The sequence below is a fragment of the Bufo gargarizans genome, unplaced genomic scaffold (genome assembly GCF_014858855.1).
Source record: "Bufo gargarizans isolate SCDJY-AF-19 unplaced genomic scaffold, ASM1485885v1 original_scaffold_1260_pilon, whole genome shotgun sequence".
Taxonomy (NCBI): domain Eukaryota; kingdom Metazoa; phylum Chordata; class Amphibia; order Anura; family Bufonidae; genus Bufo; species Bufo gargarizans.
In genome coordinates, this window is record NW_025334288.1 from 100,290 (window position 1) to 113,803 (window position 13,514).

Here is a 13,514-nt window from a genome sequence, read left to right on the forward strand (position 1 = left end):
AGACGTAGTTATACGTTATTGTTCCTAGTATATAGACGTAGTTATACGTTATTGTTCCTAGTATATAGGCGTTAATTGACTATTTTTTATGAATAGATGTAGATATTGATACCTGTTCCTTTCATGTCTTTGTATTACCAGTTGAGGAGGTCAAGAATCGTTGGCGGAGCTGCAGGGACCAGTTCCGCAAAGAGATGAAACATCGTGGGCGGAGCGGGTCTGGTCCCTCCCAAGAAAAGGCCCTATCTTTTCATGGAGCAGCTGATGTTCCTGCGCGATGTTATGGAGCTGCGTCCGTAAGTTCATTTTATAGTCATACTGAAATGGTCATCTGAGTAGTATTTATGGTATGGACATATAGGTTACAGATGCAGCAGGGTAATACACATGATTTATGTGACATGTGATGCTAACTAAATGCTTATAAATGCATTATGCAATAGCTTATCGCGCCATTTTGCTTAAAGATAACATGATTATTATAGACATTCAAGTTAAAGAGTGTGTGTGTTATTCCTGCTAAATCTGTTATAATGTAACTAAAGTATTGAAATTTCAACATATGTTTATGCATTTTCTACTGTTTTTAGAACTGAAGACAACCTAGAGGAGGAAGCTGATGAGTCGGGCCCACACCAATCAGGTGCATGTGAGGAGGACACCACATCAGCCCAGCCTGAAAGTGGAGCTGGACCAAGCACAGCACCATCAAGGCCTCCTGCAGCATCTGGTGGCGAGTCCCCCACCTCCCCTCTGGCTCTACCCAGCAGGGCCAGACGACGGGCAATGCCTCCTGCCGAGTCTAACATCAATTTGCAAGTTCTAGATTATTTATCTAGAGCACGGCAGGAGGATCATCACGACATGTTTGCCCGTAGTCTGGCCCATTTTATGCGTCCGCTACCTCCAGAACGACTACTGCGAACCAGAACTGCATTAGAAATAGTTCTGGAGGTAGCTAATCGCCCCCAAGAGCCGACAGAAATGTTTGACGCGCTGGAAAGCCTGCGCTGTCATGGCAACATATTTAGCCCCCACCACCCCGCAGGTAGTCAGCCCTCACAGGGCCCCCAACAATTTCAGCCCCAAAGGGATCCCTATGGCACACCAATTGCCCAATATGTGCCACAGTTTCAGGGGGAACCCTGTTACAGTCAGCAGGGCCCATCGTCCAGCCAACCTGGCCCAAGCCAATACTCTGGGCCCCCTTCCCAGACACAATTTACTGGACCCCAATATCAGGGCCCATCATCCACTCAACCTGGGCCTAGTCACTACTCCGGGCCTCATTCACAGCAACAAATTTCTGCCCCTCATTATCAGGGAGCCTCGTCGCCATCAAGACGTTATGTAAATGTATAATTTATATTTGTTCCCTTTTTTTTTTTTTTTTTTTTAAAAGCCATAGTATACTGGAATATAGTGTGCAATAAAACACGTTTATTTTTTCCAAGTTTATAATTGTTAACTTTGGTGTTTATTTGGCACAAACACACACAATATAATATAGATTTATGATTTGTGGAAAACATCATTAGCCACAAAAGATCCATACATTTTAAAGTTTTTATTCACAATCTGTAAACACACATTCATGTATTGGATTTTTGGCCTATAATTGAAGAACTTTGGAGGGAGCGTACAAGCCAAAAAAAAGAGTCCTTTGCTGGGCCTCTGCGAAAGTATAGGATGCACCCACATACACTTCTTCCGCGGCTCCTCCTCAATCATTTCTGGCTGCTCCCCAAAACAACGGGACACCAGCCAGTGCAAAAAGACATGGTCAGTTGACAGGGTGAAAGTGGACATCCTGCAAAGGATAATCCAATAACAAAGACACACGTCAACCACACAAAAACCACTCTACCACAAAAAATGGAGCTGTCCAACAAAACACTGCATGCTGGGGCTATTTATATTGTCTTTGCATTACAGGTGAATCTAGTGGATGGATCAGTTTTTTTTCACGCGCGTGAAACGCGACGCAATCGCATAGTAAAAATACAGCACTCGCTAGAAAAATCACAAGCTTTTCACTGAACGCATCCGGCCAAAAAACATGACGCCCGTGTGAAAGAGGCCTTACCCTAAGTTCAGACCTGAGCGTTTTACAGCGCGTTTCTACGTGCTGTAAAACTCTCAACACGGAGAAACCAATAATTCCCTATGGGAATGGTTCTCACCTGGGCGTTTTACAGCGCGTACGATCGCGCTGTAAAACGCCCGACGCTCAAACAAGTTCTTGAGCTTTTTTTGGGGCGTTTGTCGCGCGTTCCAGCACATAGATATTCGGGAACGCGTGACAATGTGTGAACGCCAGTCTCTGTATGCGCGATTGTAAACGCCCGTACAATCGCGCATACAGAGCGCTCGTTTCAGAACGCTCAGGTCTGAACCCCCTGTTAGGGTGATGTGTTGGGTTTGCTCCAGACATCCCGTTTTTCTTTGATGGCCGAAAAGTTAAATTTCAGTCTCATCAGGCCAGAGCACCTTCCTACATACATTTTGGGAGTCTCCCACATGCCTTTTCGCAAACTCGCAACGTGCCTTTTTGTTTTTTGCTGAAAGTAATGGCTTACTGGCCACTCTGCCATAAAGCTCAACCCTATGGAGCGTACAGTTATATCCGGCAGGGAGCAAACATCGTGATCAAAATAGCACTATGCCCGATGGTATTGTAGGCAATACAGTGTGGTGGTAAGTGGAATGGGAATAGAAATCTTACCGGTAGGTGATCAGTCAACCGGCAGTTGGCAGTCCCGTTTGTTAACTTTCTACTACCGGATATAACCGCTATACATTGAGTGTGGATATTGCACTTCAGGAGTAAAGACTGTTACTACTTTATTGTCATATGCCCAATGTGAACTTTTTACTATAGGAATACAGGCGGAGATTCCTTCTTGCCGGATTTAACAGTCACATGGACATGCTTCTGTCACTCCACTAAACTCATATATATTTTTTTGGTCTCCCTAAAATCCTTATGCTGCGATTTCTCTACATATAGCTATTACTCTGGTTCAGTAGTTCTATAAAAAAACTGACTTTTATATTATGCAAATTACCTCTCTAGCAGCAGGTAGGGCGGCTACCTGCTGCTAGCAGCAGGTAGGGCGGCTACCTGCTGCTAGCAGCCGCATCCTCCATTCATAATGACGCCCCCTCCTCATGTTGATTGACAGGGCCAGCGGACGCGCTCGTTCTCTGACTGGCCCTGTCTGTGTTTTAAATCTCGCGCCGGTCTTCAGTTGGCGCAGGCGCACTGAGTGGAGGACGCTCGCTCGGCCGCTCCATCCTCAGTGCGCCGATGACGTCACATGTACACCCGGCGCAGGCGCACTGAGGATGGAGCGGCTGAGAGAGCGTCCTCCACTCAGTGCGCCTGCGCCAACTGAAGACCGGCGCGAGATTTAAAGCGCAGACAGGGCCAGTCAGAGGACGAGCGCGTCCGCTGGCCCTGTCAATCAACATGATGAGGGGGCGTCTATGATAGGAGGATGCGGCTGCTAGCAGCAGGTAGCCGCCCTACCTGCTGCTAGAGAGGTAATTTGCATAATATAAAAGTCTGTTTTTTTATAGAACTACTGAACCAGAGTAATAGCTATATGTAGAGAAATCGCAGCATAAGGATTTTAGGGAGACCAAAAAAAAAATGAGTTTAGTGGCGTGACAGAAGCCCTTTAAGGAGCACAATTGAAAATGAAATATACCGCTGTATACTAACAGGCTTGCTGGATATCTGGCATTTGAGCAGCATAATATCCCATATTACAGCAATTGAAGAGATTTTACTTATAGAGTCCTACTTTGTGTGTAGAGTATTGCTGTGAGTGCATTGCGCTTCTTATGCGCTTTTTATGGGTTTCTTTATATATTTTTTTTAATATATTTTATATTGTGATTGAATGTGATTGTTTTCACTCTATTCTTTCCACACATACACATTTATCCGTAACTGTGGATGTGTAGAGTTGTTTTAAGTGAATTTTATGGTGTATTAGCAAATGTATTTTATGCTGCAATATTAAATTGTGTTGATGTGACCCACATAGTGAGTGCCAGTCTTATATATAATTCGTGATATGTGCCTGGGCTGCCTTTGTAGTCCTGGCACTTTGTCATGTAAAATTAAAGGGAATCTGTCACCTAGTTTTACCCTATAGAGCTGCGGACATACACTGCTAGATCGACGCTAGCATGTCCGCAATGTACCTGTCCCATAGCTCTGTGTGTGTGGTTTTATTTAGTTAAAAAAATGATTTTATAGATATGTAAATTAGGCTACTTTCACACTCGTGTTTGGTGCGGATCAGTCATAGATCTGCACAAACGCATCCGTTCAGATAATACAACCGCATGCATCCGTTCAGAACAGATCCGTTTGTATTATCTTTAACATAGCCAAAACGGATCTGTCCTGACACACCATGTAAGTCAGTGGGGACGGATCGGTTTTTTATTGTCAGTGAAAACTGATCCGTCCCCATTGACTTACATTGTGTTTCAGGACGGATCCGTTTGGCTCAGTTTCGTCAGACGGACACCAAAGCGGAACAGAGCCAAACTAATGCATTCTGAGCGGATCCTTATCTATTCAGAATGTATTAAGGGCAAAACTGATCCGTTTGTGAGCTCCCTGAACAGATCGCACCACGGAAACCAAAACGCCAGTGTAAAAGTAGCCTAAGGCTACTTTCACACTAGCGCTTGATCGGATCCGTTCTGAACGGATCCGATCATATTAATGCAGACGGAGGCTCCGTTCAGTACGGATCCGTCTGCATTAATAACTTAGAAAATTTTCTAAGTGCGCAAGATGCCTGAGCGGATCCGTTCAGACTTTCAATGTAAAGTCAATGGGGGACGGATCCGCTTGAAGATTGAGCCATATGGTGACCTCTTCAAGCGGATCCGTTCCCATTGACTTACATTGTAAGTCTGAACGGATCCGCACGGCCAGGCGGACAGCTGAACGCTGCAAGCAGCGTTCAGCTGTCCGCCTGTCCGTGCGGAGGCGAGCGGAGCGGAGGCTGAACGCCGCCAGACTGATGCAGTCTGAACGGATCCGCTTCATTCAGACTGCATCAGGGCTGGACGGAGGCGTTCGGGTCCGCTCGTGAGCTCCTTCAAACGGAGCTCACGAGCGGACCGACGAACGCTAGTGTGAAACTAGCCTTAGCCAGTAAGGTGCCCACAGCATGGTTATTTACGGTTAAGGAGCCCAGCCACGCCACCTGTGAAGGAGCCCAGGACCTCCTGCATCCAGGAATCTTCTCCTTGCTCACAAAGTTAGTGCCATAATCTCGCGATGCGCAAGCTAGCGCATGCATAGTGCCGGCAAAGTGTTCGTTCCCTTTGCTGGCATCAGCCTGAGTGAACGAACTGCGCATGCGCTAGCTTGCGCATCGCGAGATTACAGCACTGTATATTTGTGAGCAAGGAGAAGATTCCTGAAGGCAGGCGGTGCTGGGCTCCTTAACCGTAAGTAACCAGCTTAGGCACTTCACTTAGGTAATTTACATATCTATAAAATCATTTTTTAAATAAAATAAAACCACACAGAGCTATGGGACAGGTATATTGTGGACATGCTAGCAGAGATCTATTCCTGCATGTCCGCAGCTCTATAGGGTAAAACTAGATGACAGATTTCCTCTAATATATGGACTATATTTTAATGATCCCCTCCCCTTACCACCAACTGTCTCTGTATTGATTCCAATTATTTCACCATTATGGACCATTATAGTATCCATGATACTCGGGTCCTTTAGAAGTGGGGGTCATATTCTCTCAGATTTTAGTCTCTGTTCTCGGTTGGGTACATTGTAGGTCCTGTATACACAGGAGTCTTATCAGGTGTCTTCTGTAGCACATGGTGACTCAGATGCCAGCAACTTTTCATTCTAGGTCTTGCATAGGGTGAGGTGCCATCAGTAGTTCATTCTTGGAGTGAGCTACCCTCGAGGAACTTGCATATCATTAGCAGCATCGTCAGCAGAACCTTGTCATCCATAGGGTGTTGTAGGAGGGCACAAGGGTCCGTCATTGACGGAAGGTACGTGTCACCAAGGTTCCTGGCCTCTGTGAGATAAGAACCGGTAATTTTGTGTGTCAGCGGCAGCTAGGGCTCGCTGACACTATTTTACTTGGCTCACCAAAAAGAGCAATTCAGTTTTACTTAGTGTGGCTGTAAAGCCAATCCGGGACGGTTCTTGTTGGGAGCAGCCAAAGAGCAGGGTGGGTGGCTGTTCCCCACGTCCAGGCCAGGTTTTGGGCTTGGGTTTAAAAACCAGCAGCTCAGCTGGGTGTGGTATGTTCCTCCGAGAGTTGAGGGAGCTGCATGAGAGCCACCTGCTGGGAGTCAGCCGCCCTAATGCCTACTGTGGTCTGCCAGGTGATTTATGTTATTTTTGGGAGCTCTTGCTGTGTGAACTAACACAGGTGTCTGTAAAGCATTTTATTTTATTTTCTGTGTGAATAAACACTGGACTTTTGTTTTTTCAACCGTGGTCTTGCCTCTGTATTGCGTCCGCTTACCCTGCCTACCAGAGCAAATCCCTACAATTGGTGGAGGATGTGGGCAAGCGCAGTGAGGCTGGCGTGATCGCCAAAATATTTTAGGTTTGCGCACGGGTGTATGTCGTTTATCAAACCTGCTAGGTTTAAACCTGTCACGTGACAAAATTGAGGCTGTTTTGAAGGCCCTCATGGAAGCTAATCTGCGAGGCTAATAAGCAGCAAGAGACCAACCAGTTGCTGCTACAACACGTGATGGCTTTGCAAACAGCTGGAGCACCCCCAAGTGTCCACGATGCCCGGAAAGCTGTTCGTGCAGCAATCCCTAAGATGACATCGAAACATACCTGGCGATGTATGAGAAAGTGGCCACCAGGGAAAGGCTGCCCCCGGACCAGTGGGCTGAGGGGGTCGTTGCTCCTTTCCTGGCATCAGAGTCTCAGCGCGTGTACTTCGATTTGCCGGACGATCAAGCGGACCACTATCCAAAGGTAAAGGGGGAGATTATGCAAGACTGGGGGTGAATGTGCTGGTTCGGGCCCAGAGGGTGCATCAGTGGGAGTTCAACCCAGCTGAACCCTTGATACCCCAGTATAATAACCTGCTCAACCTGATGCAAAAATGGCTACAACCTGACGTGCTGAGCCCCACTGCTATGCTGGACCGGTTGCTAGCAGACAGGTTCTGGAGGGCTCTGCCACCCTCTCTCCAGCAATGGATTGGTCAGGTCTTTCCAGGTAATGCGCTGGAGATGGTCGACCTGGTGGAGCGCTATGAGGCTACCCGGAACTTACAGGGGGGTTCTTTTGGGAGGGGGTCACTCAAATCCTGTGTCCCTCCGGACCGGGCGACTGGTGCCCACCAAACCTGCCCGGATGAGGCCCCTGTGGACCCCGCTCCAATGGTCTGCTGGCGGTGTTGGGCGCCTGGCCATGTTTGAGCAGACTGTCCACAGCAGGGGAAACCCATGGACACGAACTTTGGCTTCCATCAATTATTGTATGCCAGGAAACTGTGTGTCGTGGCTGCTCCGGAGTCTCTGAACAACCTGTGCCAGGTGGAGGTGGGAGACACTCCAGCGGAGGCTCTGTTGGACTCAGGGAGTCTGGTGACCCTGCTAAGCTCCGCTGAGTATAATGGCCGTAAAGTAGGGGTCATGTATATACATGGGGACTTAAAAGACTACCCTACTGCTATGGTGTATCTGTCCATGGTTTCCGGCAGGTGGACCCACAAGGTGGCTGTCTCAACCAACATTCACTATGAACTTATAATAGAGAGAGACTTCCCGGCACTGTGGCCGGCTACGAGATTGACTGATACCCATGTGACAGGGATAACCCTAGAAGAGTGGCCTGGCTCAGGGGGGAGACCAGAACCCTGGCAACCTGAGTCTGAAGAGCCAGCGGTAGGGGTGACTGCCATTTCGGTGGAAGAGGGGGAAGCAACCCTGCTAAGTGTAATGGTGGGAGACATGGAGGAATTGCCGCTGAGGACTGAGCTGGTGGACATCAATGTCTCCGGAGATCATTTTGGCACTGTACAATACTGGGATCCAACCTTATCCCGGGCTTGGGGGAAATGTACTAATAGATGGTAAACCACAACAACCAGGGGCAGAGTCGGTGTTCCCCCGTTTTGTGGTTCATCAGGATATGTTGCATCGGGTAAATCAGCTGCCAGGTGAATCCATTGAACAGTTGGTGGTGCCCCAAGCTTATCGCAAACGCGTGGTCGAGTTAGTCCACCAGCATATTCTCGGGGGTCATCTGGGGATGCAGAAAACACAGGACCGGATACTACAACGGTTTTACTGGCCCAGTGTGTTTAAAGAGGTAGATGAGTTCTGTAAGTCTTGCCCGACCTGTCAGGCAACTAGCCCCCAGCACCTTTTTCGCAGTCCTTTGGTGCCTCTCCCGATCATCGAGGTGCCATTTGAGCGAATCGCTATGGACCTAGTAGGCCTAGTACCAAAGTCCGGTTAAAGCCATACCGGGTGCCCGAGGCTCAGCGACAAGCCATCTCGGAGGAAGTGGAGCTCATGCTGTGGCTAGACGTCATTGGGGGATCTAAAAGTGAGTGGGCCAGTCCTATAGTCTTGATTCCTAAGCCAGATGGCACGTTAAACTTTCTAAAATAGTTACAAAATTGTAACTAAATATCTAAATTCGATGCATATCCCATGCCTCGGGTAGATGAACTAATTGAGAAGCTAGGCCAAGCAAGGTATTTTTTTGTTTTGGACCTCACCAAAGGGTACTGGCAGGTACCCCTGACGGAGGCTGCCAAAGAGAAAACTGCCTTCATCACACCAGAGTACCAATATAAGGTATTACCCTTTGGGCTGCATGGCGCCCCTGCCACTTTTCAGCGGCTAATGGATATTGTATTTCGTCCAAATCGGCAGTACGCCTTAGCTTACCTGGATGATATCATTCACATTACCGACTGGGAAAGTCGCCTGCCCAAAGTACAGGCCGTAGTGAACTCCCTTCGAAAGGCGGGACTAACAGCTAACCCAAAGAAATGTGCGATGGGGTTAGAGCAGACTAAATACCTTGGGTTTGTTATTGAGCGCGGAGTCCTCGAACCCCAAGTAAACAAAATAGAGGTGATACAGAATTGGCCCTGACTTTCCACCTCTAGACAAGTAGTCGTTCCAGGGAATGGTGGGCTATTATTAGATTTACCACTTTAGCGGCTCCGTTGACGGGGCTCTTAAAGTGACAGAAGTCCGTGATAGTCTGCTGGAATGACCAGGAGGAAGAGGCTTTCTCTGCTTTGAAGTCAGCCCTGTGTGGGTCCCTGGTTTTGGTGATGCCCGACTTCCAGAGGGAATTTGTGGTACAGACCGATGCCTCCTAAGTAGGTCTTGGTGCGGTACGGTCTCAGGAAGTCAACGGGGAGGAGCATCCCGTTGTCTTCCTCAGCCGTAAGCTCACTCCAGCGGAGACCCGGTACAGCAGTGTTTCCCAACCAGTGTGCCTCCAGCTGTTGCAAAACTACAACTCCCAGCGTACCCGGATAGCATTTGGCTGTGCTGGGAGTTGTAGTTTTGTAACAGCTGGAGGCACTCCTGGTTGGGAAACACTGCGGTACAGCATAGTGGAGAGTGTGCGCCTGGCCATCAAGTGGGCACTCGAGTCTCCGCTATTATCTGATAGGGAGGAAGTTTCGTCTGGTGACCGACCACTCCCCTCAAGTGGATGAGCCTGGCCAAAGACAGGAATGCCCAGGTCACCAGGTGGTTCTTGTCTCTACAGAACTTTAAATTCTCTGTGGAACATAGGGCAGGCAGGTTACAGGGAAATGCAGATGCACTGTCCCGGGTACACTGGTGTGTGTGCACCCTCTCGGGGTTGAACAAAGGGGGGAGGTATGTAAGAGGGTGCATGGGTCCGTCATTGATGGAAGGTACGTGTCACGAGGTTCCTGGCCTCGGTGAGATGAGAACCGGTAATTTTATGTGTCAGCGGCAGCTAGTGACACTGACACGGTTTTACTTAGTGTAGCTGTAAAGCCAATCCGGGCTGGTTCTTATTGGGAGCAGCCAAAGAGCAGGGTGGGTGGCTGTTCCCCACGTCCAGGCCAGGTTTTGGGCTTGGGTTTAAAACCCCAGCCAGCAGCTCAGCTGGGTGAGGTATGTTCCTCCAAGTGAGAGTGGAGCTGTTGAAAGCTCAGTGTTTTTGGGACCTGCATGAGAGCCGCCTGCTCGGAGTCAGGCGCCCTAAAGCCTGCTGTGGTCTGCCAGGTGATTTGTGTTATTTTTGGGAGCTCTTGCTGTGTGAACTAACAACAGGACTCTGTAAAGCATTGGTTTTTCTTTTCTGTGTGAATAAACACTGGACTTTAGTTATTTCAACCGTGGTCTTGCCTCTGTATTGCGTCCGCATACCCTGCCTACCAGAGCAAATCCCTACAGTGTGAATAGAACACTTCTATTTCCATCTCTAAACTATTAATGAGCCTTTTTCAGTAGAGCGGCAGGAAATAAGCAGACGCCTAACACTTCTGGTGCGGTCATATAATCCATCCCTCCAGAACCTTGACCATTAAATTGTCCTTGGCCGAGAGTCACCCAGGCCCCATAAGTTGCACATAGAAGGAGGGGTGCATAAGGCGTGTGGTCGGACTGCCAGTAATGGGAACGTCTGGGCTAATGGGTGTGAAATGCTTGGACAACAGAGAATATGCAAGGTACAAGTGCCATAATTTATGCCCAGCTGCTCCCATTGACACCCTACAGACATGTTCACGTGCCCACATATGAAGCACGGGCATTACCTACAGCACACTTTCTTGGTCCCCTGTCCTGGGCAGGATGGGTGTGAGGCAGAAGCTTTCTTCTACATAGAAAAAGTCATCCAGGTGGGTCATCTACCTGTACCCACCACCTATGCATCATCACCACCTCTGGGGTATCCCGTCTTCTTTGTGTACCATCAGCCTCGTACAGCATGCACATCGAGGCCGGGGGAAGCAGCAGTAAGACAATGACGTGCAGAGGCAGGCACTACCTCCAGGCCCTGGGCGCCCATTGCTTCTGCCTGCTGCATCCCAGCTCCTCATGACTGAAGATGCCACTCGGTCATCACATCTCGGGCACTGGGAATTTGGCTCTTATTCTCTATAATGTTCCAGAAGAAAAATAAAAAAAATCAATATGATTTAAAACAATTGTTGGACTTTAAAAGGGTGAACTATTCAAATGAATTTGATTAATCTCCCAGCCCTAGCTGATCGGCGGGGGTCAAGGGCGTACTGGGAACTTAAAGTGGCCCTGGAAAGAAACCTAAATGTGGCTCCCATGCTGTAGGTGGGTTCAAATTCACAGAAGGTGGAGCAACAGAAGTAGATGGGGGATCAACAGAAATGGCTTAGTAGGGTCAGCAATAGCTTACTGCAGTGCAAAATACCGCTCCAGCAAAACCAAATACCACAGCACAGTGCAAAATACTGCCCAAGAGGAACCAAATACCACAGCACAGAGCAAAATACCGCCCCAGCAGAACCAAATACCACAGCGCAGTGCAAAATACCACCCCAGCAGAACCAAATACCACAGTGCAGTGCAAAATACTGCGCAAGAGGAACAAAATACTAATCTTAGCATAACCAGGTGCACAAAATTAATGATGAAATCATAATATCGTTATGAACCTGTCTGGCAGCCATAAGGAGGGCTCAGGTAGCTCCCTGTGCATTGGCCCACTGAGAAATTTCCCTCTAGGGTCTATGGCCAGTCTGGCCCTGGCGGGGGTACAAGATGTTAACTAGGGATGAGCGAATCGACTTTGGATGCTTCATCTGAAGTCAAATCGCATAAAACTTCGTTTGAATGCTGTACGGAGCGAGCGCTCCGTGCAGTATTAGAATGTATTGGCTTGAATGAGCCGACGTAATTGCTTCGCAAATTCTTGCGAAACGTCGGTAATAACTTCGTAAATTTAATTTCTACTGTAAAAAACCTTGCTCGCAAACGGGTTCGGCTCCAATAACTTCAGCTCATCTGAGCCAATACAGTCTAATACTGTACGGAGCGCTCACTTCGTACAGTATTCAAAGTTTTATGCAAATTTGCTCATCCCAAGTGTTAACCTTGCTAATCATATAGCGATGGCCTCTCTGGAGGTTAGGCAAACACTTGTAAATTCCTAGACAGCCCCTTAACCTCTTAGGGACACATCTGCTCGCCCTCCCACTCATTTTCAGGATGGCCGAGCTTGTAAAGCAGAGTGTCAGCACTTTGTTGACACTCTGCTTGAAACGGCTGACATCATCACACAGATGTCAGCTGTTTAACCCCTTCCATGCTGCGGTCCGTAGGGACCGTTGTATTGACGGGAGCTCTCTCCCATCGGGGGCTGCTGTGACTTTTCAGCCCCTGATTCTTGACAGGATCACAGAGAGAGGGGGCCCCTTTAGCAGATTAAGTGTAAAGTAAAAACACAGTACAGTACTCTGAAATTTTGCCCACCTTACTTCCCAAAAAAGGTAATAAAAGTGATCAAAAAAGTCGTATGTAAGCCAAAATAGTACCAAACAGTCACCTCATCCCGCAAAAAATTTGCCCCTACATGAGACAATGGCCCAAAAAATAAGTCCGTAAGAATCTGCTCTATAAAAATACCACATGACCTAAACCCTGAGGTGAACACCGTAAAAAAAAAAAAACTATGTAAAAAAAGTCATTTTTTTTGTCACTTTAAATCACAAAAAGTGTAATAGCAAGCGATCAAAAAGGCGTATGCCCCCCACAATGGTGCCAATCTAACCGTCACCTCATCCCGCAAAAAATTATACCCTACATAAGACAATCGCCCAAGAAAAAAAAAAAATATGGCTCTCAGACTATGGAGACACTAAAACATGTTTATTTTTTGTTGGTTTTTGTTTCAAAAATATTGTTGTGTAAAACCGAAATAAATTTAAAAAGGTATACATATTGGGTATTGCCACCTCCGTAAGAACCTGCTCTATAAAAATACCACATGACCTAACCCCTCAGGTGAACACTGTAATTTAAAAAATAAATAAAACGGTGTTAAAAAAAAAGCTATTATTTTTCCATGCGCCTCCCCAACGGCACTAAGCAGGAGGGTTACCCTGCCTCCCAGGGACAGGAAACAACGTGTAGAACCAACCTTTAAAAGCCTCCTCCCATGTTCCTTCTCCAGTTGTTTCCTGTCCCTCTGGGATGAAGTGGAGAATGGAGCGGGTTTCTTTCCTGCTCTTTACCAGTATCACGCAGCCTATTATCATTTTTTTTTTTTCTCCCTGGCCGGGTGTCAGGAGGCCTGCAGCAGAATGTCGTATCCCGGGGCAAGAGAGAGGCCCTTCTGACATCCAGGTATAAGCCCTGCGGTTTGCAGGCTACCCTGGGTGACACGGTCTCCATTTGCGGCCTGCGTAGGAGGATGCTGGTAGAGCGAGAACTTCTGGGCCGAAGAATCGTGAGATCCGGTCACATGGGTGCACGCGTGCAACGTCGG